We start from the raw sequence: 25865 nt of genomic DNA on the forward strand, positions 1-25865 counted from the left end.
GTTATGGCATCACGCAGAATGGTTTCCGGACCTTCTGCAGCTCCTAACGCTGCCCCCCAAGAGAAGTTCCTCCACGACACAATCTACTCAAACAACCACATGCCAACATATTCCACAAAGCCGTAGCTTCGCTACGACTTCACGCCTAGAGATTATCCATCACCTCCTTTCTGAGAGAGGATTTTCGCAACAAGTTGCGACTAGGATGTCTGGATACCTGCGTAAGTCATCAGCAGCAGTCTACCAGGCAAAGTGGAAAGTCTTCTGTGGTTGGTGTCGTGGAAGGGGTCTCTCTCCTCTCGACGCCACTATTCCAGCAATAGCGGCGTTCCTCGTGTATTTGCGTGAAGAGATGCGCCTGTCGTTCTCGGCAGTAAAAGGTTATCGCTCAGCCTTAAGCCTCGCCTTTAGACTGAAAGGAATGGACATTTCTTCATCGCTAGAACTTTCTTTACTCATATGGAGTTACTGTATGAACTTACCTGCCCCCAGTCAGAAGTGAGACCTTCCCCATGGAACGTGGTTCAAGTTCTCAGGTCTCTTAAGAGACCTCCCTATGAACCATTACGCCAGGCAACAGATCGCCACCTGACTTTGAAGACGGTGTTCCTGCTAGCTTTGGCTTTGGCCAAACGAGTCTGTGAACTTCATGGTCTCTCATATGACATCGCCCATTCAAGGGGATGGTGAGAGGTAATGTTCAGCTTCGTCCCTGAGTTTATTGCTAAGACTCAGAACCCGGGAGTAGCGGTTCCACGATTCGACTCCTTCCGGATTTCTAGTCTCTGTACTGTAACAGATGACCCAGACCATCTCTTACTATGCCCAGTGAGGAGTTTGAGGCTGTATCTTAAGAGAACAGCCACAGCCCGTCCTTGTGTGCCTGCACTATTTGTTAGCACAGGAAGGACCAAGAGGAGGGTCACCAAGAACACCATCTAAGCATAGATTCGCAGGGTCATTGACCATGCACTGAATCCAGATCCTCCTCCGTCACGTCACCCCAGAGCTCATGATGTCAAGGGGATAGCTACATCCCTGGCATTCAAGAGAAACTATTCAGTGACGCAGGTTCTTCAAGCTGGGGTGTGGAAGCGTCAGACCACGTTCACATCCCACTACCTGCAAGACGTGACCCACAGGAGACTTGATACGTTCTCTATCGGTCCTTTGGTGGCTGCACAACAGCTGGTTTAAAACCTGAAACTCTTTATTGAACAAGTAGCAGAAGGTTGAGGGCATTGTTACCTGGTTTTAGTCTGCATGAATGAAAAGGTTTGACTGGCCCTTATTCTTTTCTTCATTCTGCCCTCTCTTGGGGAAAGCAGCATCCTGGATTCTCTGTGCAGCTGACCTCAAACCACTGCAGGTAAACCATGGTCCCTTGTGTTCCTAGTATTAAGAGTAATACTGTTGCGTCCCCATACCCTGACGAGGTGGTATTGGGAAAGTCCTAGTTACACAGTTTTAAATATGTAACTTCCCTGGTAGTTACATATATATATAGCTTAAATCCCGCGTTTTGGCGCGGCACGACAGAAATTTAATTTCGCGGCAATCGCCGTCATGACAGTAGGTGATCATATGTGAGCGCCATCTCTCATAGGTTACCAGAACCATCCCCAACATTCTTCAGAAATTCCCTGTCATTGATCGAGTCAACATGTAGGAAATTCGTTTCGCTGATATATTACTTTATTCTACAATTTGGTGAAGTACCTTTTGTCTGATTATTGTTAATGGGCTTTCGCTGCCTTTCAACTATCAAAGATATTGAATAGGATAGTTTTTTGTTGGTCCAACTTGGACAGTTTAATTTAATTTGATTTTCAAGATGGCTCCTCTGTTGTTAAACTTTATGTGTGGGGCTAGACCGGCTTTTGAGCTGCTCTTGGTTCCCACACAGTAATTAGCAGGGAGCATGTATGTATTTGTTTTCTTTCTATGTTCGTAAGATTGAGGGATCAAGGAATTTTTTCCCCCTACAGTACTTTATTAACTAACGAACAACTCTTAAAGATATAATGGAAGGAAAAACATTTATACATTAAAACATCGTGACGTCATAATTATGTGACGTAAACTCTTAGCCGAGCGAGATCTGAATGCCTTGAAGGAATTCAGTCCGCCATCGCGATGACGTCACAATCCTGTGACGTAATCTTCTTAGTATGACTTGCATTATGTGAATTATTTTCTTTTCTTGTAAGAAATGATTAAAATATTAACTTACTAAGCATAAGTATGTTTATAAAGTAGAGAAATATATTATTTTCAATTATATATTTGTCCTATTAGTACATTTCCCTTAGTTAATTTTCGATTTATTTAGAGATTTCATGAGCGTACAGACATTTTACGCTCGTAGTACTACTAAGGGAGATGTCAGATAATGAAATTTGCCATGGAACTTGACGATCGTTTTTTTTTTTTCACAATACTTGTATCTTTATTTTATATTTCGATTTTGAGAATACTATTATTAATCATTTAACCATTGTATTTTCTTTCTAGCCCTTGGCGAAAGAGTATAATCTCTCGCAACGGGAAGGTCTATTAAGACATAATATGAAATAGTTTAAAGTGCTAGTGTTCAATGTCACGTAAAATGACACAGTGCAGTGGAGGGTGCGTTCGTTCGAGTCCGTCATACTCCTAGCCCGGGACCTCTTCCATGCTCCCCAACCCCTGGGAGAAGGAAAGTCGAAAGGCTAAGGGAGATGTCAGACCTTGATCAGCGAACTAACGTCCCCTCGAGCGTTTTCTGTTGTCGTATCCCAGTACGCTCACCCTCGCCATTGGAAAGGCGAGGTAAAAGTGTTATCCTCGCTATCGGTTGACGCGAGACTGGCGTTTTACGTTTTCTGTCCCGCTAGACAAGGAATTGGCTCATCATGGGACCGAGCTTCGAGTTCGCTCCCTCACAGTGATCTGGACGCCTTTTTGGGAGGCGACATAGTTCATGTCGCTCCCTCACAGCACACATGCAGCATGCGGGACGCATGCTGGGGGTCGCGTTACAAGGATTTTGATGCTCCCTCACAGCATGCTTAACACATGTAGCAACCTGTATGCATGCAGCAGTCTGGACCTATGCTGGACGCATGCAATCAGGATTTGTCCACACAGCATGATAGACAAACAGTTGTCTCTCCTTCGCAACTTGCTGGACGCGATACTATTATTATTATTTTTATTATTATTACTAGCCAAGCTACAACCCTAGTTGGAAAAGCAAGATGCTATAAGCCCAAGGGCTCCAATAGGGAAAAATAGCTCAGTGAGGAAAGGAAATAAGGAAATAAATAAATGATGAGAATAAATTAACAATAAATCATTCTAAAAACAGTAACAACGTCAAAACAGATATGTCCTATATAAACTATTAACAACGTCAAAAACAGATATGTCATATATAAACTATAAAAAGACTCACGTCACCCTGGTCAACATAAAAACATTTGCTCCAACTTTGAACTTTTGAAGTTCTACTGATTCAACTACCTGATTAGGAAGATCATTCCACAACTTGGTAACAGCTGGAATAAAACTTCTAGAATACTGTGTAGCATTGAGCCTCATGATGGGGAAGGCCTGGCTATTAGAACGCTTCTTCGAGTCACGCGGTAAACATACAGTGTGCGGGACGCATGCAGCACCCGGGAACCTCACGACGACATGGATGCATGCAGTAATCTGGATACATGCTGATCTCATGCAGTCAGGACTTGTCCTCGCTGCATGATAGACAAGTGGTTGTCTCTCCTTCGCGACTCTCTGGACGTACAGCTAACGCACCCTCACGTCACGCTGTTGACATACAGCATGCTAAACGCATGCTGTACGCATGCGAGCAGGGCTTACCCTCGCAGCATGGGGGTCACGTTGTTGATGCTTCCTTACAGCATGATGGATGCTGGAAGCACTGGAACCTGTCTCTCCCTCGAGACTTGCAGAACGTAAACGTGATGCTTCTCACAATTGGATGGTATCCTTTACGATGTTCCATCAGGCCAGGATGAGTTCTTTATAGAAGACGATAACCGACAGGATGACGCGGTTTTGTCTCCTACCCATTCGACTCAGGAGATCGATGTTCCTTTAGCCAAAGTTTTAGAGGACGAATCTCAGGATTTGCTGCAGACAGCTGATTTAAAAAGCTTCTGACAGTTTTAACATCTCTGTATCCAGAGGACTTACTCAACCTATGCCTCAGAGCCCGCCCTCTCAGTTTTTGAAGGGAAGACCCCGAAAAACATCCTCCTTCAAGAAGATGGTTCTTGCTAGATCGGTTAAGAGAACTTTCTCAACTCTCAACCAATGGATGTCCAAGACTAAGGATCTAGAGAAGACCTCCTTTTCCTTTCCTACAACTAGACTGGCCTCCAGATCTAGTGTGTGTTATTTGACTTGGGAAGTTCTCGGTTTGGGAGTGCCTGCCTCCTCCCAAGGAGACTTCTCCAGACTTGTTGACTCCTCACGCAGGTCAGTCATGAGCAAGTCAAAGATTATGTGGTCCAATTCTGAAATGAACCATCTGCTGAAGGGAATTTTTAGGATAACAGAAGTCTTCAGCCTTATGGACTGGACTTTCGGAGCTCTCGCAGAGGTCACAGACCCTAAGAACGAGGCTCAGATACATCTAAATGCCTGTCTGGATAAGGCCATGAGGGATGGCTCCATCGAACTTTCTGCCCTTTTTCACGGCAGGAGTTTTTTAAAAGAGGGCTATGCTTTGTTACTTTTTATCTTCAGGTTTGTCCCTTGTTCAGAGATCTGAATTTTCATTTGCTTCGTTGGGTAATCATCTTTTCCCTCCAGACTTAGTGAAAGATTTGTCGGCAGCTCTGGTACAACAGGCTACGCAAGATCTTACCTCTAGGACTGCTAAGAAAGTCCTCCTAGCAAGCTTTTTAGCAAGGAAACAAAAGGAGGCTCCTCCCACTCGTCAGCCCCTTTGTGGGAGAGCCCCTTCAAGGGGAACTCAGAGGATCACGGCTGGAGGTCAAGCTTGCAGATTCCCAAGACAGTAAACCAATCAAGGAAGTGAGACATGCAATCTCCAGACACTAGTGGGAGCCAGGCTTTCCCACTTTTTTGCGAGAGTGGAGCCAAAGGGGGCCGGACATCTGGACGATCAATGTCCTCAAGGAGGGATACAAGATCCCCTTTCTGAGAATGTCTCCCATATCGTCGATACCCTTAGAGTTGACAACAACCCACTCAGGGAACAAGACAGCATCTCTTCAAGAGCAAGTGAACCTTATGCTGTCGAAATCAGCCATAGAAGTGGTAGAGGACACCTCCTCAGAGGGGTTTTTACAACAGACTTTTCCTAGTTCCGAAAAGCTCGGGTGGATGGAGACCTGTTCTGGATGTCAATCCATTGAATAAGTTCGTCAGCATAATAAAATTTGCCCTTGCAGGCACCAGACAGGGAGACTGGATGGTGTCATTGAATCTGCAGGACACGTATTTCCATATCCCGATATACCTGGACCACAGAAAATTTCTAAGGTTCATGTTCCTCAAGACCATTTATCAGTTCAAAGCACTCTGTTTTGGACTGAGCACGGCTCCCTACGTTTTTATCTGGGTGATGTCCTATGTGGCTCGCTGGCTTCTCCTAAAGGGAGTAAGGATTTTCTTTGTACCTAGACAACTGGCTATTCAGAGCAGAATCACAAATAAAGTCTCTGGAGGCTCTTCTAATGATAATGTCCTTAACACAACAGTTAGGCCTGATGGTAAACCTGGCCAAATCTCATCTAACACCCTCATAGAATATCAATTATCTGGGGACGAGAATCGGTTCAGATCGTGCACAAGACGCGCCGGAAATGTCGCAAGGACTTTCCCCTGGTGGTCACCCGACTATGGTTGACAATCTCTCGCCTGCGATCAGTACACGGTTCAGTTGTGCTCGCATCGTGTCTGATCTGTCCGAACTAAAGAGGTCGACTTCGTCCCTGGTTTGACACATATGATTCTCGAACAGGGGTCTGTGGGTAGTCTCTCAGAGGAAATGGCACATAAATATCAAAGAGCTAGTGGCCATTCACCAAGCCCTGATTACTCACTTCATAGAAGGGGAGAAAAACGTCAGGGCCGATCTGCTCAGCAGAAGAAGGCAAGTTCTTACTACAGAGTGGACTCTGCATCACGAGGTGTGCACCAGCCTTTGGATGTTGTGGGGTCAACCCTCGATAGACCTCTTTGCCACACAAATGACAAAGAGGTTGCCAGTATTTTGCTCTCCAGTCCCAGACCAGGAAGCAGTCGCAGTGGACGCTTTTCATCTGAACTGGGAAGGTCTAAACATGTACGCTTTTCCTCCATTCAAGATCCTGGACAGAGTCCTGAAAAAATTCAGGGAATCGCCCAACATCCGCATGACCATGATAGCTCCATTTTGGCCCATGAGACATTGGGTTGCAGAGATGATGGAGTGGCTGGTAGATACCCCCAGAACATTACCACTATTAGGGTTTACTAATCCAAGTGGGACATATTTAGAGTATGGTGCAGGAATAATAGACTTTCCTCTACCAGTACCTCTATAGCCAATATAGTAGATTTTCTGTTGTATCTGAGTACAAAAGAGAAGCTGGCTGGGCCTACCATCAAGGGTTACCGCAGCATGCTAGCCTCCGTCTTTCGTCACCGGCACATTGACGTGTCGGGTAACAAGGATCTTTCAGATCTCATTAGATCTTTTGAGACGACTAAGAGGAAGGACAATCCAACCCTCTCATGGAACCTGGATGTAGTCCTGGCCTTTTTAACCTCAAGTAGGTTTGAACCCTTGGACAAGGCATCTTGGAAGGATCTTACTAAGAAGACTCTTTTCCTAATTATATTGGCTACAGTCAAAAGGATAGGAGGGTTAAAAGCCATCAGCAAGAAGGTGGGCTTTAATGGAGACAATGCAATTTGCTCCCTTCCGTTAGGCTTTCTCGCCAAAAACAAGAATCCTTATCGACCTTGGCCAAGATCTTTTACCATCCAGAGCTATCTCACTTAAATTGGACGGGAAAAGGAGAGAGGCCTTTGTCCAGTGAGAGCTCAAAAATTTTTATCTGCACGCATCCAAACACCTGAGAGGACAAGCAGACAACCTCTGATGCTCAGTTAAAAAGCCCTCTTTGCCTTTATCAAAGAATACCCAGGCTTTTTTTCATTAAGGATTTGAAAAGGGAAGCTCACCAGAATTGTGAAGTAAGAAGTTTTCCCTATCCTTAAGGTAAAACCACATGAGGTTAGAGCTCTAGCAACTTCTTGCCTTACAAGCACAATAGATCAATGAAGTCAATTTTGGAGGCTACTTTCTGGCGAAGTAAATCAATCTTCACAGACTGTTATCTCAAGGATGTCCAGACACAGTATGGAGATTGTTGTTCCCTGGGTCCTTATGTTACCTCCAGCGTCGTAGTTGGAGAAGGGTCTACTGCCTCTTCCCTATAACCTTTTTTATTATATACCCTTGCCTTTTCTTGCACTTGTGTTCACAGGCTGTCTGTGAAGGTTGTTGCAGCCTTCCACATTCTGGGATGCAAGTCAAGTTAGTTTTTTATGATGTGTATTTTTAACTTTGGAGTAGGTGGTCAGATTCATTATCCATGGCTATGCCAGGGTAGCAAGGGTGGAGGTCTAGCCACGCTAAGGTTGAGGACCTTGTGGCAGCTCCACAGAGACTTTTAAAGCCCCCTGAGTGGATCGCCGAGTCTCTTAAGGAATGCAGGCAAATGCGGCAGAATAACTATGAAGCCAGCTTCCTTATCAGGTAAGAACCAGATTGTTAGTACTACAAATTGTAGCTATTAATAATTATACAAATTCCCAATGGGAGGAGGTTTTCGACCCACCACCAATGGTGTCAGTCAGCTATATATATGTAACTACCAGGGAAGTTACATATTTAAAAATGGTTTGTTCCAACACAGAGTACTTACCTAGAACTACTTTCTTAGGAGTTGCTGGTAACTCTTTCCCAACCGACCAGAATTTTGTGTAGTTTACCCTATTCCCATTTTCTATGGGTGACCTCAGGCGGAGTGATACGCGCCCTGAGGCGACCCGGGGTGGGAGAGTGTGCTAGCTCAGGTCGTGCTCCTCAGTAAGTTTCTGGTCGCGACGTGATTCACATCTCGCCGCGCTCTCTCTTACCCAGTGCGACCCTTTGTGTCCCCAACCCTTTGTGTTCACCACGTGGTTCCTGTGCCCGTATCCTTACCCCTTTCCCTTGTGTCCCTCTGTCTCTTGGTGTGTTAGTGTTTCATTATGGAGCATCCCTGCAGTTGCCCTGGGCCTGTGGCCGGAAGTCTTGTGGGGCTCTCCTTTCGAAGCCCGAGGTTGACCCACACTCGCGTTGTTCGTCATGTAGGGGCAAGGTATGCTTCCCTACCGCCACGTGCTCGGAGTGCGAGTCTTGGGGCGAAATCCAGTGGGTCCTTTATGGGACTAATAAGAAGAAGTCGGCCAAGAAATCGCCCAAGAAAGCTAACGCATCTTCTGCTTTGGTGTCTCCAGATGCCTCGTCAGAACGTGGCTTCCTTCCATCTTCCCCTACCCAGAGTAGGGGACGAGGTAAGTCCGTTGCGAAGCGGCCCATTGTCCTTCCCCAGGAGTCTGAATTACCTGTGGGGGAAGCTACTGATGTGATACAGGCATGTGTGGGGCCTGAGGGAGGTGCGGGAGTGTGTGTGGGAGACGAGGTCCTGGTGCCCGCAGGGCCCGTCTCTACCGAAGACCCTATGTGGGGGAAGTCAAGTACTACCTCTTCTCCCCCATCTTGGGCATGTGTTTCAGGTACTTCGGCCGGCGGGGGGATGCTGAAAAAGGCCATTCGTCGAATTCGGACCCCGCCATTTGGGATCTTCCTAGAACACCCTGCAGGTCACCCTTCAGGCTTGAAGAGGAGTTTGACCATTGGATCGCCCGGAAGAACTTTCCTCGGTCCCCCCCGGCGCCCTCGGCGATGCTCTCGCCCGTCTTCCTGCAGCCTGTGGACCCAGAGATTCGTGATGGAGTCCCCCCCGCGGAATTGGATGTCTCAGGTAGTTCGGCTGATTCCCTCTCTTCCTCCTCGTCTTCCTCGTCCGCAGATTCATCGTCATCGGAGGACGATATCAGGTCCTCGAGGAGGAAACGCGAGAGGTCCAGGAAAAAGAAGTCCCGCTCCCGTTCAAGACAGAATAGGAAGGAGTCCAGGCCATCTTAGAAGAAGGTGAAGAGGAGTAAGTCGAAGGATTGGGTGAGTATCACGGTGCTCCAGAGCGAGCTGTTTAAGGTCACCACAGCCGCGGCCGCTTCCGGGTGGCTCCCTAGAGCCTCGTCCTCACCGTCTCGCCCTGCCTTCTCCTCCTACGGACCAGAACCTCACCGAGGGAGGCCTTTCCAAGCTCCCCGTGATGCACCTAAGTTGTCGAAGGCCTTCGCTGCCCCTACTCTGCGGAGGGAGGTGCTCCATCAGGTGGAAGGCGTAACGCCAGCCACGGGCTCCTTAGCTGACTCCATTAAACTCTAAGGGCATCCTACGGCCAGGGATATTCCCACAGATGCGAGGAAGCCCGCAGAGCAAGGTAATCCCATGACGGATACCTTCGCCTCTGCGGGTCCGCCCGTGACACGGGCAGGCCCGTCCAACGTTACCCGCCCCACCGTCACCGATGATACTCGTGCGGAGGGACTGGTGACAGAGGCCCTGGTTGAGGGAGGAGAGTGCTCATCTGATGACATCTCCTACCGGAAGGTGTTGGCCCTCATAAGGCGGCACTATCGGCTGGATGAACCCATGCCCACCACTGAACAGGCCTGGCTCTCCGGACTTAGCAGGCTGGTGGAGAACCCTATACAGCAAAAGCCCTCCTTAGCTCTACCCTTAGCTCCTGACGTAAAGCTGGGTATGGAGCATATTGACAAATTCTTGGACGGCCTGGCAGACGCCCCTAGGAGTCAAAGTGCCTTGAAGCTGCTTCCAGGACTGAGGGCACAGAAGAGGTTTTACGCACCGGAAGGTCGTCGGGGAGGACCCCGGGCAACGGAGACAGCCATCACCACGTTGAACCAGGGTGCCGCTGAAGACAGAGCATCCACAGCCCCTGTGTGTTTTTCTCCTTCGGAGACCTCCATGATGGAGGACATGGCCCAGGACTTAATTTACGTGTCCTCCTGGTTGGACTGGTGGGCCTGCACGTTGGTTGGCTTTCAGTCCTCTCATGATTTGTCCCTACCAGAAAACCAAACCTTATTGAGAGAGCTGATTAGCTCAGGGGGCAAAGCCCTAAAATTCTTATCCTATCAATCCCTCTCCCAGGCTAGCAATTGGGTCCTGAGGAAGAGAGACACTATTCTCAGCAAATTAGTAAGGAAACTCCCTGACCAGGAAGCAAGAAGATTGAGAAATTCCTTGGTCTGGGACGAGGCAATTTTTCCCCTTAAGATAGTGGAAGAGACGATGGAACGGGTGAGGAAGATGAAGGATATGGGAGACCATAGACCTCCCCCAATGAGGCGCCCACCTTACAGGAGACCCTCCGTGGACGCCCCTCACCCTTCCCGTTCATCCCCGGCCCAACCTAGAGGAGAGCCCCCTTCGGTTCCCTGGCTGCAAACAACTCAGCTCCCTCGTAGAGGTACCGCAGCACCCCAGCCTAACTTTAGACCGTCCTTCGGGAACTCAAGAAGAGGTCGGTCTGGCCGCCCCTCCAGAAGGAGATAGGAGGCGAGGCCCCCTACTCCTACAGGAGCCTCAAGTAGGGGGATGCATCAGACACTCTTGGCAAGCATGGCGGGATTACGGTGCGGATCCCTGGAGGGTGACAATCCTGAGGGAAGGTTACAGACTACCCTTCTTAGCAGAACCTCCCACGCTTATTCCAGCCCCTCGGGCGGAGTGGTTGATACCCAAGGACCCCTTGAAACGGGCAGCACTGCAGGAACAAGTGTCGTTCATGATCTCCAAGGGAGCGTTGGAACTAGTCGAAGAGCCCGGCCCGGGGTTCTACAGCAGGCTCTTCCTGGTGGAGAAGGCGACGGGGATGGAGGCCGGTAATAGACCTGTCGGCCATCAACAAGTTTGTGGCGAAAACCGAGTTCAAGATGGACACTGCCAAGAAAGTGTTGGCCGCCTTGAGGGAAGGGGACCTCATGATATCCCTGGACCTCAAGGATGCCTACTTCCAAATCCCCGTCCATCCCTCCAGCAGGAAGTTTCTCAGGATAAAGTGGGATTCCCGAGTGCTACAATTCAAGACCCTTTGCTTCGGACTGTCGACGACTCCTCAAGTGCTTACAAGAGTCTTCACGACGGTCTCCATATGGGCACACGAGCAGGGCATCCGTCTGATCCGGTACCTAGACGATTGGTTGCTTCTTTCAGCCTCAAAGGCAGAATTGAAGGAACAGGGCGCGAAGTTACTTTGTATCTGCGAGGAGTTGGGCATCATGGTCAACTTAGAGAAGTCCCAACTGATTCCCTCCACCAGGATGACCTACTTGGGGATGGTCCTGGACACCCGACTAGTGAGAGCCTTCCTCTCGTTGGAGAGATTGGAGAACCTAGAGCGAGTTCTGCAACCCTTCCTTTTGGACCAACCCAGGAGGCCCAAGGATTGGCAGAGGTTGCTGGGCCACCTAGTGTCCTTGGAAAAGTTAGTGCCACAAGGGAAACTCAAACTTCGAGCGGTGCAGTGGAATCTGAAGGAACACTGGACCCAGGGGAGAAATCCCCACAAACTGGTTCCGGTCTCCCCAGAAACGAAGGTAGTCTTGCAGTGGTGGCACGACAGGAGGAACACCGAGATGGGGATGCCCTTCGCACCTGACCCTCCGGAAGTCCTATTGTTTACGGATGCGTCGAAGGAAGGTTGGGGCGCTCACCTACTTGACCAATCAACAAAGGGAAAATGGTCGACCGAAGAAGCAAAGCACCACATAAACATGCTAGAGATGATGGCTGTGCTGAGGGCGAGTCAAGAATTTGTTCATCTCCTCCGGGGGAACACAGTGGCGTTGATGTGCGACAACGCCACAGTAGTAGCCTACGTAAAGAAGAAAGGGGGTTTAAAGTCGAAAGAACTATGCGCGTTGTCGACAGAACTTCTAGAATGGGCGGCAGAAGAAGGGATCGAGTTCACAGCAAGGTTCATCCCGGGAAAGAGGAACGTCCTGGCGGACGGCCTCAGTCAGTCATACTGAAGTGGGGTTCCCCAGTAATAGACCTTTTCGCCACACGTCCGAACGCCCAACTCCCCGTGTTCTGTTCTCCAGTCCCAGATTCCTCAGCGGCGTTCGAGGACGCCTTCCAACACCCTTGGGACGGCCTCGATGTGTCTGCCTTCCCCCCCTTCGGAATGATACGACAAGTCCTCAACAGAGTAAGGGCAAAAGCCAACCTTCAGATGACTTTGGTCGCGCTTTGGTGGCCGGAGAGGGAGTGGTTCGCAGACCTAAAAGAACTGGCCCTTCTTCCTCCTTGGCCGCTCCCGGACAGGCCAGACCTTCTTCGTCAGCCCCACTTCCAAAGGTTTCACGAAAACCCTCGGTCCCTCCGCCTTCACGCGTGGAGGTTATCGAGCGGCTTCTGAAGAAAGATGGATTCTCATCGAGGACCGCGACGAGGATGTCGAGTTACTTAAGGCGATCCTCTATCGCTGTCTACCAAGCGAAATGGGCAGTCTTCTCGAAATGGTGCGCTTCCCGGAATATCAAACCCATGGGGGCCTCGATCCACGACGTGGCGGACTTCCTAGTGTATCTCAGGGACGATTTGGGCTCTTCCATTCCAGCAATAAAAGGAGTGAGGGCAGCGTTAGGTCAAGTCTTCCTCCTGGAGGGCATTGACTTGGGAGCCTCCCGGCACATCTCGATGCTCATCAGGAGCTTTGAGCAGTCATGCCCCCCACAGGAGGTGAGGGTACCGCAGTGGGACCTAGCCATAGTACTCAAAGCCCTGTCAGAACCTCCCTTTGAGCCCCTCAAGGACATCCTGGATAAGGAGGCCTTTCGCAACGATTTGCGAAGAAGATGTCTAGACACCTCAGATGCTTTTCAGCTTCAGTCTTCCAGGCTAAGTGTTTGGTCCTTTGTGACAGATGTCGTGGAAGGGGGATCACTCCCCTCGATGCCTCTCTCATACAAAGTTTGAGATGACTTTGGCCCATTCCGGATAGAAAGTCTTCGTTCTGTAACTGAAGACCCAATCCATCTGGGGTTTTGCCCAGTGGGAATTCTGTAGCATTACCTTTAGAGAACGACAGCACTCGCCCCTGTGTGTCAACACTGTTGACCAGCACAGGGAAGGTCAAGAGGAGGGTCACAAGGATTTCCTTTCCTCCCTGGATCGGAAGGCAATTTAGTTGGTTCTCAATCCAGATCCTCCTCCATCCTATGACCCTGAGCTCTTGACGTCAGTGGTATTGCTATGTCCCTGGTGTTTAAGAAAACTATTCTGTGGCGCAGATACTGCAAGCGGGCGTGTGGAAGCATCAATCGACCTTCACTGCCCTCTACATGCAAAGACGTAACCCACAGAATCATGGAGACCTTTTCCATTGGTCCTGTGGTGGTCGCTCAATAAATGGTGTAAACACCTCAAGCTCCTTGATGGACAAGTAGCAGAGGGTTAAGGGCTGAGGTTACCGGGGTTAGTTTGGAGTTAATGAGAAAGAATGTCTGGTTCCTTTCTTCCTTTCACCTTCTTCCCCCCTGGGGAAGACTGCACTGCAAGATCTCAGCATAGCTGACCTCACCTCTCTGCAGGTAAGTCTCATTTCCCTTGTGCATCCTGAGTATTTTACATAATACTTTATTACGTCCCCAATACCTCTTGAGGGAGGGTATTGGGTAAGTCTTAGAACTTTAGGCTTGTACTCGAGTTCCTACATAAGACAAGACACTAGTCTCTCTCACACAAGTTTGTGCAGGCCACTATCAGTGCATTACTTCATATCGACATTTGATTTTAGCGAGGGTAGGGCTCCTACTACTTCGATCTCAGATTGAAATAGAGAGAACCCCAGATCTTAACCAAGGCCATTTGGTAGGACTTCCTCCCTCCTAAGAGTAAGTCACCCCTATAAATAGTGAAGGGTTTGTATTTGCGCCGAAACAAATAACCAATTCTGAGATAATTTGTATTTTTCGTAGCATACAAACGTGGAGCTATTTATACAAATTGGCCCTCCATCCTGTCTCCCAAGAAGTCCTGCCAGAAAGCAAAAGTGGTTGCTCAGCCGACTGGTGTGAGTGAGCGGGGTAGCCAGTCTACCGCACCCCCCAGCTGCTAACTAGTGGATGGGGGTAGTTATTCCTCACTAAAATTGTCTTGGCTAGTCTTTCAGCTTTGCCGAAAAGTAATACCCATATAAATAGCTCCAGGTTTGTATGCTAGAAAAAAATACAAATAATCTCAAATTTGTTATGTTTTGTAATTTTTTAAGTTGTACTTTTGGTAAATTGTAGTAGAGGTAGTTATAGTTGTCAATCCGGGTAATAACTCAACTTATCACAAGTTTCTTTACAGAATGTTCATCCAGGTACTTCCTTATTAAAGTAGTTTCTAAGATGACAGCCAGCGGTTTTAACTACATTAATCATTTGGGCATTGAAAAATAAGTTACATTCACGAGATATACCTAGATTGTGAACTTCACTAGATATTGGGGCCGAGTTATTATTTATGTTTATTTGATTGTCACCCAAGTTTCTTACGTTGTTTCCAACCACCAGAAACTCAGTTTTATTTTCATTTAATTTTAGTTGTTTCATTTTCATCTATTTCCTAAAACTGGCAAGAATTAGGTTTAGTTTCAGTAGTGTTGTCTATATTATTTATGGCGAAGTAAAATTTTGTTTGTTCCTTCACTAACAAACCTAACACTATTTATTAGGGATCATCTTTTGGTGGAGGTGGAAGACTAACCATTAAGACATTATTGCGAGGTGGCAACCACCCAACCATTAGTTAGTGGGAGGGTGGAGTGGGTTTCAGGGGTTACCAGGTACTCCCACTCACTCGCACAGCAGTGATATTAGCCACTTTTTCTTTTGGCTCTGGGGAGAATGGACGTGTCTGCTCTCTGCTCCTAAAAGATTTTGCCATATATTTACTATTACTTAACGCTACTGATTTTTCTTCTACAGGTGTGTGTTTTTTCATGTGCGTACGTCCAGGATGCGAAGGTTGCACTTGTGGCATCTTCATGTCCTTGGTCGACACTGACCCCTATTTCTTTTATCTGGCTTGCAGAGGACGTCGATGTGAGCAGAACTCTATCTGCGAAAAGTGTCGGGAGTGGTCTGCTTCTCAGTGAGAGAGGTTAAGGTGGCAGAGGAAGAAGTCTAAGAGAGACTCATCACCTTCCGGGTCCTCCTCGAGGGCAAAGAGACCTCGGACGTCTTCTGCCACTCCCAGACCTCTTCCAGAAGGTCCTCCTCATTCCGACTCTTCTGAGGGCCGGAGGAGTAGGAGTGGGGACCATCTAACTCCTTAGCAACCTGGGGTACTGGGGACGTTCTAGCTTCTACTAGAGAGGCAACTTTGCCCCCGCCCTGGGGCAAGTCATTTTCATTTTCAGATGTGCTGCAGTCTTGGCCGTTGTCGGTGTGGCTGGGGCTCTCTCAAAGGAAGTCCTCCTGGAACTTCTGCAGCATGGTGCCCAGAGGGATTCTGTTCCTGCTGCTGCTGTTGTTGCTGTGTCTCCTGTGGACACTGGCTGTTTGCGAGGCCCATCTTTCATCATCTCCTGCCAGTGTTGTTCGTGACCCTTGCACCCTTTTACCCTCTTTACAACGACCTCCTGCTGACGACAAATTCTCCCACCTTCCGTGGACCTCATGTCTTCCAGAGACTGTAGCCATCTACGAGCGGCATCCAGCAAGCAGTGCTCCTCTTTGCGAGATCGGCGATCTACTCGTTGCTCTCCTGTTGCTAATCATCATTCTCCTCGTGACCGTCACTCGCCGGCGCGTGATCGTCTGCCTACATCTTGTGATCATCATTCATCAGCGCGTGGTTGACGCTCTTCTGATCTTAGTTCTGATGATCAGCATCCTTCAGCTTCGGGCTTGCCTTTTGCTCGCCGATCTTCAGGAAGACGATCTTTCAATGTGTTGTTCGCCATCTCGTCACTCCAGAAGATATCTTGCGCACAGATACGCTCTCCTGCTCGTCAATCGCCATTGCCATGGCCATCTTGCTGATTGTCGACGCAACACTTCCTTATGTCTTCACGCCTGGAGACTATCCAGCTTCTCCTCTCTCAGAAAGGTCGAGTTGAGAAAAGGAAGTCTGGATACCAACTGGATACCTCTGAAGATCCTCTGCTTCAGTCTACCAAGCAAAGTGGACAGTCTTCCATGGTTGGTGTTGTGGAAGGGCTATCCATCCCCTTGATGCCACTATTCCAACAATAGCGGAGTTCCTTGTATACCTTCGGGAGAAAAAGCTCTTTTCTGTCTCAGCCATGAAAGACTATCGCTCAGCCTTAATCATGGCTTTTAGGATAAAAGGAGTCGATATTTCCTCTTCGTTAGAGTTATCTCTCCATTTACGGAGCTATGGATATATATTCCTATTTAGAAACCTCACAGATTGATGAGGTCACTACGGGGCACATTGCAAAATGTCTCCTTTTAGCGTGGTGTCAAGGTTTTTTCCAGTTACAGTCTAACCCTGGGTCAATGACGAAGCCATAGATCGGACTACCGCCCCACTAACGGGTGAGATATCCTTATCAAATAGCGTTAGATTTGTTACTGACGGAATAAATGACGAATTTGGAAGTAATTTGTATGTTTCCTAATGTACAAATCTTTAGCTATTTATTCAAATTGTCCCGCCATCACCTGTCCCCCATAAATCCTGCCTTCAATCAAAAGTGGCTAATATCACTGCTGTGTGAGTGAGTATGGGTATCTGGTAACCCCTGGTAACCCCTCCACCCTCTCACTAATTAGTGGTTTGGTGGTTGCCCCCTCATATTAAAGTCTTAATGGCTAGTCTTCCAGCTCCTCCAAAGATAATCCCTATTAAGGGGACTGTCCGCCATGGTGTTTTGACATACCAACTTTCAGAAATCAAAAATCGTTTTAATGCTTCTATGTATGCGTAAACATGTCGTACATGCTCTCCAGAAGTTTCAGCCAATTATTTTTACAAATAATGAAGATATGGCTGTCTCTAAATGATGACGTCATCCTTACTGTGTCGTCTGCATGACTGAGTTTGACAGAATCTTCTTAGTGTGCTTATTTTTGCATATTTATAACGATTTTTTCACTTATGATTCGAAATCTCGTACGTCTGGCAGAAATAGAAGGCATTGGTAGAGCGTAGTTGAACGAAATCTACTGCTATGAGAACAGCAGCCAGAGTTTCTAAAGACCTATAGAAGTTATAATGCATGTGTTTGTTTACTTGAAGTTCGTATGTACATAGTGTTTCTGGGCTCAACCTGTGCCGGCCAGTGAAATGCTCCTTAAGCACCATTTCTAAGGAAAATAACTGCTATAATATTACAAGAGAAAAAAATGCATAGGAATGCTAGGTTGAACTAGCTCGCTCACCTATTGGTGTCGATATAAACTGGGCGTAAATAATCAGAGGTCTCGCACCATTTAGACATTTCCTCTTCAGAATCCCTCAATAGTGAGGTGCCGTTCAACAACTCCTGCCGCACAGACCAGTACTACTAACTCTACCCACGCTTGCCCAACACTCCTTCATAGCACCCCGACACGCGTACATCTTTGTTGTGTTTCACTCGGTGTTTTTTGGGTAATTTCTCCCTTTCTACGCATCGATGGCGGAATCCCAAGTTACTCCATTGAAGTTAAGTACTATATCCATGAGTTTTAAGTGTGAATGGGCAGTGTAGCCTTTGTTTTATTAATTCAGAGTGATTTATTCTTAACCGTTCGTGGTCCCCGGCTCATTGCCCCTTCTCGCTAGTTCGTTCGTTATTTTCTTTCGTCATTGTTATTCATTCGAACTTTTTGGAGATTTTTACCTTTACACCGATTATATGCTTACAACTTTAGCGTATCATTATTATTATAAGCTATGGTATCAGTTTTACGTATCAGTTAAGGCTTTCAGTTATGTTGGCATGCCTGCCTTCGTGCATGTTAGTGGATAGCGTTCCCTCGGGGCGTTCCCTCGGGGAACTGTTTTGCTGTTTTATTCTTAGGAGCATTTCACTGACTTATTTACGTTCCACATAGTTTTATGTTTTGGTTCGAGTGGGACTCTCGCGTAGCCCTTTATTTTGTGTTACTGTTCGGTATCTACCCGCTTCAGTAGTAAGGTTGGTATCCCTGTTTTCCATCTTCCGAGATGACGTCATGCTTCCTCCCTTGCCACTCGCTTGCGTCCCTCTCTTGCCATATTAATTTTGCATGCCTAGCCTTTTACGTGATTACGCTTTTATTCATTATTCATTATTAAGTATTTACTGTATAGCAGTTACATATTGATTTTTATTGTCACACTCCGTTATGATCATATTTTTGGGATTTTACCATGTTTGTGTTGAGGAGATCTCCAGTTGGTAGCCCTGTCTACCACCACCTGTTCACGTGATTCCCCTGTACCCCTCCACCCCTCCCAGAGCGCATCTCTCCTCTTGTTCGATGGTTTTTGGTTATGACAATACGGGCCAAGTATGTTTGTTCCTCAGTCTTCCCTCAACATTCCGACATATTGAGGACCGAGATTATCTCACGGGGTACTACATAGTCTCATTCATCCTGGGCGGTTCTCGTCTCCCCCCTCCCGTCGTCTCGATTGGCCATCAGTCGGGGGAGGGGGAGGGCCAGGACCGCCGGGGACTATATCACGTGCCCTATCCATATGATTGGGCAGTATACCTAATGCCTTCTCGGTATGGCTTTTGATTTTAGCTTAAATGGAATTAAGAATGAGACCTTATCTATATTTTAGGAGTGTCCCCATCGTACGGTACCTCCTGCCATTATCGTTCGTAGTAGGACCTATTATTAACCTACAATTATAGCATTCTACACGAATCATTACCTTCGTCCCGGTACGTCTGGTAGTCTCGTTGGTGGATCCCTTGGCTCCTCCAGCATTCTCCCACCGTTACCCTCCCGTCATCAGACATTGGGGCCTCCGGGCTTACAATTCTGCCGGATCTGATGACACTGACAGAGATTATGATTCCTACTCTCCCTACGGGAGCCCTATACTCTCACGGACGTTAATGTATAAGATCATAATAAGATCATAATAATCGGAGTTCTTTTTATATGTATTTTAAGGTGTAACTTTAAGTTTACTCTAAGTTTACTTTAAGTTTACTTTAGGTATTTCTTTTCCCGGTCCCCGGGACTGTTATTTAATTCTATTCAATCCCTTATTTATACATCCTTTTCTGGAATAGTCTAAGGTTCTCTGCATGTTTAATATGAGACTATGCATTTTGCCTTAATTTCAAGGTCCGGACCTTCCGGGATCCCTTCTAGAGATCTTAATTAGGTGTTCATAGACTATTCCTTTTACAGGTGGTCCGCTGTCAGATGATAGCCTGCGCGGCCGTCCTTCAACAGCCCTGCGGACATGAGGTCTGTAGATCTCACGCCGACTGCGGGGTCCAAATGGATGACCTTATAGTTTGGCACCCTGACAACTGCCTTGTCTGTTACGACCTTGTCACCACCCTCTCTTCGGAATCAGTGAGTCCTCTATAGGTCGTTTTTTCTACTTGCATTCCTCTTGCTTTATATAATGAAGCTTTGGTTATCATTTCTCTCGAGCTCCGTCTCCCGGGTTTGCTAACCATATCCCTGCTCTTTCAGAGTTCTCAAGCAGCTAAGACCACAGCAAGAGCCACCTTGAAAGTTTGGGTAGGCGGCTTCGCCCGTAACGTCAAGGCCAAGGAGCCTTACGTTCTTTCTGAAGAATACTGCAACCTGATTTATCCCAACGCGAAATCTTCTGCAGCAGTGCCTAAAGAAGTGGCAGCCCCTATTATTGCCGACATTACAGCAACCTTTGGCCTTGCTCTTGATCAGGATACTGACCCCGGTGACGACCCCGACCCCATTGAGGACAATGTTGCAGCTCTGAATTTGGACTTGGAACCCATGGTTTTGGACGAACCGGAGCCAGGTAAGGAGGTAGGTGAGGCAGGTGGGTCCGGCGCTAAGATCCCTCTTCTTAACCCTTCTTTTTCTTCGTCATCTAATACTTCTTCCTTTCTAGGTTTTGATGCGAACCGTGAATCTATCCCAAGATCACACCCGGTTCCTCCCTAGGTTAAGTCTCAGAAGAGACCCTTAGTTAGGACTCGCAAGAATCCTACACTACCCAAAACAACCAAGTCAAAGAAGGCTTCCCTCCCTGGAGCCCCAAGTGGCTCAGCTAGCACCTCCTCTACTTCTCAGGACCCGGGAGTGCAGCCAACTTCCTCAGTTGCCCCGGCAAACTTCGACCCGGTGGCTCTCACTAATATGATGACTCAGATTAGCTCGATGCTATCTGCCGTTACCAACAGACTGGACACTTTAGAAGGAGGACTGCCTCAACAACAGCAGTTCCTCATCCCGGACGCCTCAAAACTCCAGCCTTTCACTAAAAATAACCCGTGGAAAATGGCGCTCCATTCCCCTTTCACTGACGGGATGTTGACTATTGAAGGCTTCGGAACCTGGCCCATTGAAGACTTTGAGTTCTTCCCTCCCGGCCTTCGATTCCCCTTCCCCGGCTGACAGAAGAAGCTCTTGTCCGGCTAGATAAGATCCCTAAGGAGACAGTTATCTTCCCAAAAGAACAGGCTCAGTCTGTTTGGGTTAGAACCCTGAACGAGTGGGGTTGCACGAACACCATGCTAACTCCCCACAAGAGCACATACACTATGTTTCTTGTGGACGAGCAAACCCCTGCTCCTTGCGTCACCAAAATGGTGGACTTAGCTCTTCAGGCGGTGGCCGAAGACAAACCTTTGCCCCAGCTTCGGGAGACAGACCCTACATCTCTTTTGCTCCCATCAGATAACGAATGTTGGCTTAACATCCAGTCAACATTTACCTCTGGCAAATTATCTGCTGATTGTGCGTCGACGCAATTTAGCGAACGTCTTCCAAGACTTCCCGAAACCTTAATTCGACTCGAGTTCGAGTCCCGGTCTAGATTTGGCAGGAGCCTAAACATCTCGACGATGTCAGAGATGCTTTCCCTCAACTTTGATGAGGAACACGTCTTTAAGGTCTTGACAAAGGCCACCTTACAATCCTTGTTATCGGATTGCTATGACTTCTTGGTAGCCAAAAGACGTTGCCGTAGGCATGTTTTGTCAGAGGCTACTATCCGCCATGAGCCGAATAAGCTCATTAAAGCCTCCGCTTGGGGTCCGGACCTGTTCCCGGAGGACATGGTCAATTTGGTGTTGAGCAAAGCTGCCAGGGTTAACCAGAGCCTCAAGGTCCGTTGGGGTCTCACTCCCAAACGGAAATTCGAACAGTCGAACGTTCAATCCCGGGGCAGGAAAAGGCTACGTCCTTATAGTTCTGCCCAGTTCCGCCAACCTCTCCAGGTAGTCCAGCCGATCCTGGTTGCTCAGACTATCCAACCCTCCACCTCCAAGCCTCAGCCCCAAGAGGAATATGTTCTCGTCCCTAAAAGCCAGATGGCTTCAAGTTCGTTTACCTCACCGGCTTACAACCCTACCTATGAGTCCCGGGGTGCCTCTCAAGGATACCAGCGAGGCAGGGGCCTTGGATCAAGAGGTTCCTTTCAGAACAGAGGCAAGGGGAGATATTTCTCCCGTGGAAAGGGATCACGCGGAGGCCGTGGTGGAAAATCCTCCAACTACTGAGAATCTTCAGGTAGGAGGGAAACTTTATGCGTTCAGGAGTCGCTGGAGGTTCAGTCCTTGGGCCTTCAGCATAATTTCCAAGGGCCTGGGGTGGAGTTGGATAGAAGGGCCTCCTCCACCGACCAAATTCCATCAACTCCCGACACCGGATCTGACTCTGTTTACCCAAGATCTATTGCAGAAGAACGCAATCAAAGAAACAAAGCATCTGAAGTTTCAAGGTCGCTTATTCAGCGTCCCGAAGAAAGACTCAGACAACCGAAGAGTCATCCTAGATCTTTCCCGGCTAAACTTGTTCATTCAATGCGATAAGTTTCACATGCTTACCGTCTCGCAGGTACGGACCTTACTTCCCCGTGGGGCCGTCACCACCTCCATCGATCTTACCGATGCTTACTATCACTTTCCAATAGCGAGACATTTCCACCCATTCCTAGGATTCAGACTAGGTAACAAGGCTTACACGTTCAAAGTGATGCCTTTGGGGCTCAACATCGCGCCCAGAATTTTCACGAAACTGGCGGAATCAGTCATTCAAGAACTTCGAACCCAAGGGGTCCAAGTCGTCGCATATCTGGACGACTGGCTAATCTGGTCAGACTACGTCAAGGATTGTCTCAGAGCGACAAACAAAGTGATTCAGTATCTTCAGTCTCTGGGATTCCAAATAAATTTCAAAAAGTCCCGCCTAACACCGGAAACCAAGTTTCAGTGGCTGGGATTACAGTGGAACCTATGCTCTCACACCCTATGTCTTCCCAGATCCAAGAGAATAGAGATTGCGAAGAATACCAAACGCTTTCTCAGGGAAAAGATAACATCCAGAAGGAATCAAGAAAAGATCCTAGGATCCCTACAATTCGCTTCAGTGACAGACCTTCTACTGAAAGCGAAACTGAGGGACATAAACCGGGTTTGGCGCTCCAGAGCGAACAACAAATTTCAAGACAAGAAGACCCGTCTTCCTCCCATTCTTCGGAAGAGGCTTCTCCCATGGACAACCACCAAGAGCCTATCGAAATCGGTTCCGTTACAGTACCCTCCTCCAAAGATAGTCATCCACACGGATGCCTCCCTATCAGGTTGGGGAGGTTATTCCCAACACAGGAAGGTTCAGGGCCTTTGATCCACAATGTTCCAACAGTTCCATATAAATGTCCTAGAAGCCATGGCGGTCTTACTAACTTTAAAACGTCTTTCCCCGGCCAAGAAGCAACACCTGAGACTAGTTCTCGACAACGAAGTCATAGTCCGTTGCCTAAACAGAGGGGGCTCCAAGTCAAGCACCATCAACCATGTGATGGTAGCGATCTTTTCCCTAGCAGCCTCAAACCAATGGCACCTATCAGCTGTCCATCTGGCTGGAGTTCGGAACGTTGTGGCAGACGCACTCTCAAGGACGACCCCGTTGGAGTCGGAATGGTCACTAGATCGAAAATCGTTTCAGTGGATCCTCTCCCAGGTCCCGGACCTCCAGGTAGATCTCTTCGCGACGGAGTCCAACCACAAACTAAAATGTTATGTGGCCCCCAACCTGGACCCTCGGGCTTACACCACAGATGCCATGTCTCAGAACTGGAACACCTGGGAAAGGATTTATCTTTTCCCACCGGTGAACCTATTGATGAAGGTGCTGGACAAACTTCGAACCTTCAAAGGTCAAGTAGCCCTGGTGGCCCCCAATTGGCCCAAGAGCAATTGGTTTCCTCTTTTACTGGAGCTGAGTCTCCGCCCTCGCCAGATTCCCAACCCGACTTTGACTCAAATAGTAAAAACGCGCACTGTGTTCGCTTCCTCAAACATTCAGAACGCCCTAACTTTATGGACTTCATGAAGTTTGCGGCCCAAAAAGGGGCTAACATAGATCCCCAGAATACTTTATTCTTAGAATCAGATAAGAGAGACTCCACTCTTCGTCAATATGACTCGGCAGTCAAAAAACTAGCAAAGTTTTTGATGGATTCTAATGTTGTCTTTATGACATTAAACCTAACGGTTACCTTCTTCAGAACCTTGTTTGAGTCAGGTTTGGCAGCTAACACTATTACTACCATCAAGTCTGCCTTGAAGAAAATTTTCCTGGTCAGGTTTAATATAGATCTAACAGACTCATTGCTAGCTTCAATTCCAAGAGCCTGTGCCAGACTGAAACCATCCATTCGTCCTAGCTCGGTTTCCTGGTTTCTCAATGATGTTCTTAAACTGGCGTCAGAAACCATCAACGAGTCATGTGAGTATATACCTCTACTCAACTCAGAAAAACTCTATTTCTTATGAGTTTAGCATCCGGCGCTAGAATTTTGGAATTAGCTGCCTTGTCAAGAGATCCAGGCCACATTGAGTTCCTTCCATCAGGAGAAGTTCTCCTCTCCCCAGACAAAGTCTTTTTGGCCAAAAATGAAGACCCTCAGAACAGATGGTCCTCCTGGAAAATTATCCCGCTCCCTCAGGATCCTTCCCTGTGTCCTGTTACCACTCTAAAGTCCTTTCTATCGAGGACTTCCTATAAGACCTCAGGGCCCTTGTTTGTTAGAGAGCAGGGAGGGACTATAACTTTAAAAGGGATCAGGCAACAGATTTTGTATTTTATCAAACAGGCTAATCCTGAGTCTTTCCCTCACATCCATGACATACGGGCGGTAGCAACCTCAATAAATTTTTTCCATCACATGAACTTTGCAGATCTTACTAAATATACCGGATGGAAATCCCCGTCAGTGTTCAGGCGGCACTATCTTAAACATCTAGAGGCCCTTAAACTCGCTACCGTAGCCGCAGGGAGCGTGGTATCCCCCGAACAAATTAATTCCTAATTAATTCCTAAATTTACTATGTCTTGCCATCTTCTTCCTCTTACCTGCCTCACTTACAGTTCCTACCTGAGTTCAGTTTGTTATGTCACACCCAAGGGTGTCCCCATGTCTTAGGATATTGTTTATCTCTATTACTAATTATCATATTTACATTTTGTCCTGCGAACTGTATTCCTTTTATATCCAGTTTTATATGGTATTATCTAAGATGTTCTGACCTCGGATCATGATTTTGATTATCAAGTTTAGTTTTACATTTTGCCATCCCTTCCTGGGATATTATACCTTGTCAGTTTTTGATGTTATGAAAAGACTATTGTCTACTACTACAACTCTTGATTAAACTACTGTTATGTTATTTTGATTTTAATTCATTCCCTCATATATACTGAAGTTTGGGTTCGTTTCTCTTATACTATTTCACTGGCCGGCACAGGTTGACCCAGAAAAGGGATTTTGATGGAGGAAAAATCTATTTCTGGCCGAGAGACCTGTGCCGCCCAGTGAACCCACCCTAGTTGTCCCTCCCTGATCAGACCCCACACTTGGGGTGCTATGGGGAGTGTTGGGCAAGCGTGGGTAGAGTTAGTAGTACTGTTCTGTGCGGCAGAGGAAATGAAGAGGAAATGTCTAAATGGTGCGAGACCTCTGATTATATTACGCCCCAGTTTATATCGACACCAATAGGTGAGCGAGCTAGTTCAACCTAGCAGTCCTATGCATTTTTTTCTCTGGTAATATTATAGCAATTATTTACCTTAGAAATGGTGCTTAAGGAGCATTTCACTGGGCGGCACAGGTCTCTCGCCCAGAAATAGATTTTTCCTCCGTCAAAATCCCTTTTTTGGGCTCAAGCCATGTCGTCCTGATGGAAGTTCCTAAAGGGTAGCTTCCTTGGGTATATATAACTACGGTGATATTCCCAGAGAATTTACCTTAAGGTACCCAGAATTCTAACTCCTGGAGCAAATATCCCTAATAAAAGAGCCTGGGATATCGCGAAATATCAGAGGACGTATTCTTGACATGCCACATAGCAATCTGCACCCCGAACAGAGTTAACGCTTCGAAGGGGTCAATTGGCAAGAAAACGAAAAACGAGAAAGAAAGGAGAGCCGCTCGTAAGGTACCTCTCCTCTCCCGTTTCATAAGCGTGCATTGCGCCGCTCACGGCGCCATCTGTATTCCTTTTTGCGTAGCTCAACAACTCGGTGTT

Source organism: Palaemon carinicauda, chromosome 25 (genome assembly GCF_036898095.1).
Source record: "Palaemon carinicauda isolate YSFRI2023 chromosome 25, ASM3689809v2, whole genome shotgun sequence".
Lineage (NCBI taxonomy): Eukaryota > Metazoa > Arthropoda > Malacostraca > Decapoda > Palaemonidae > Palaemon > Palaemon carinicauda.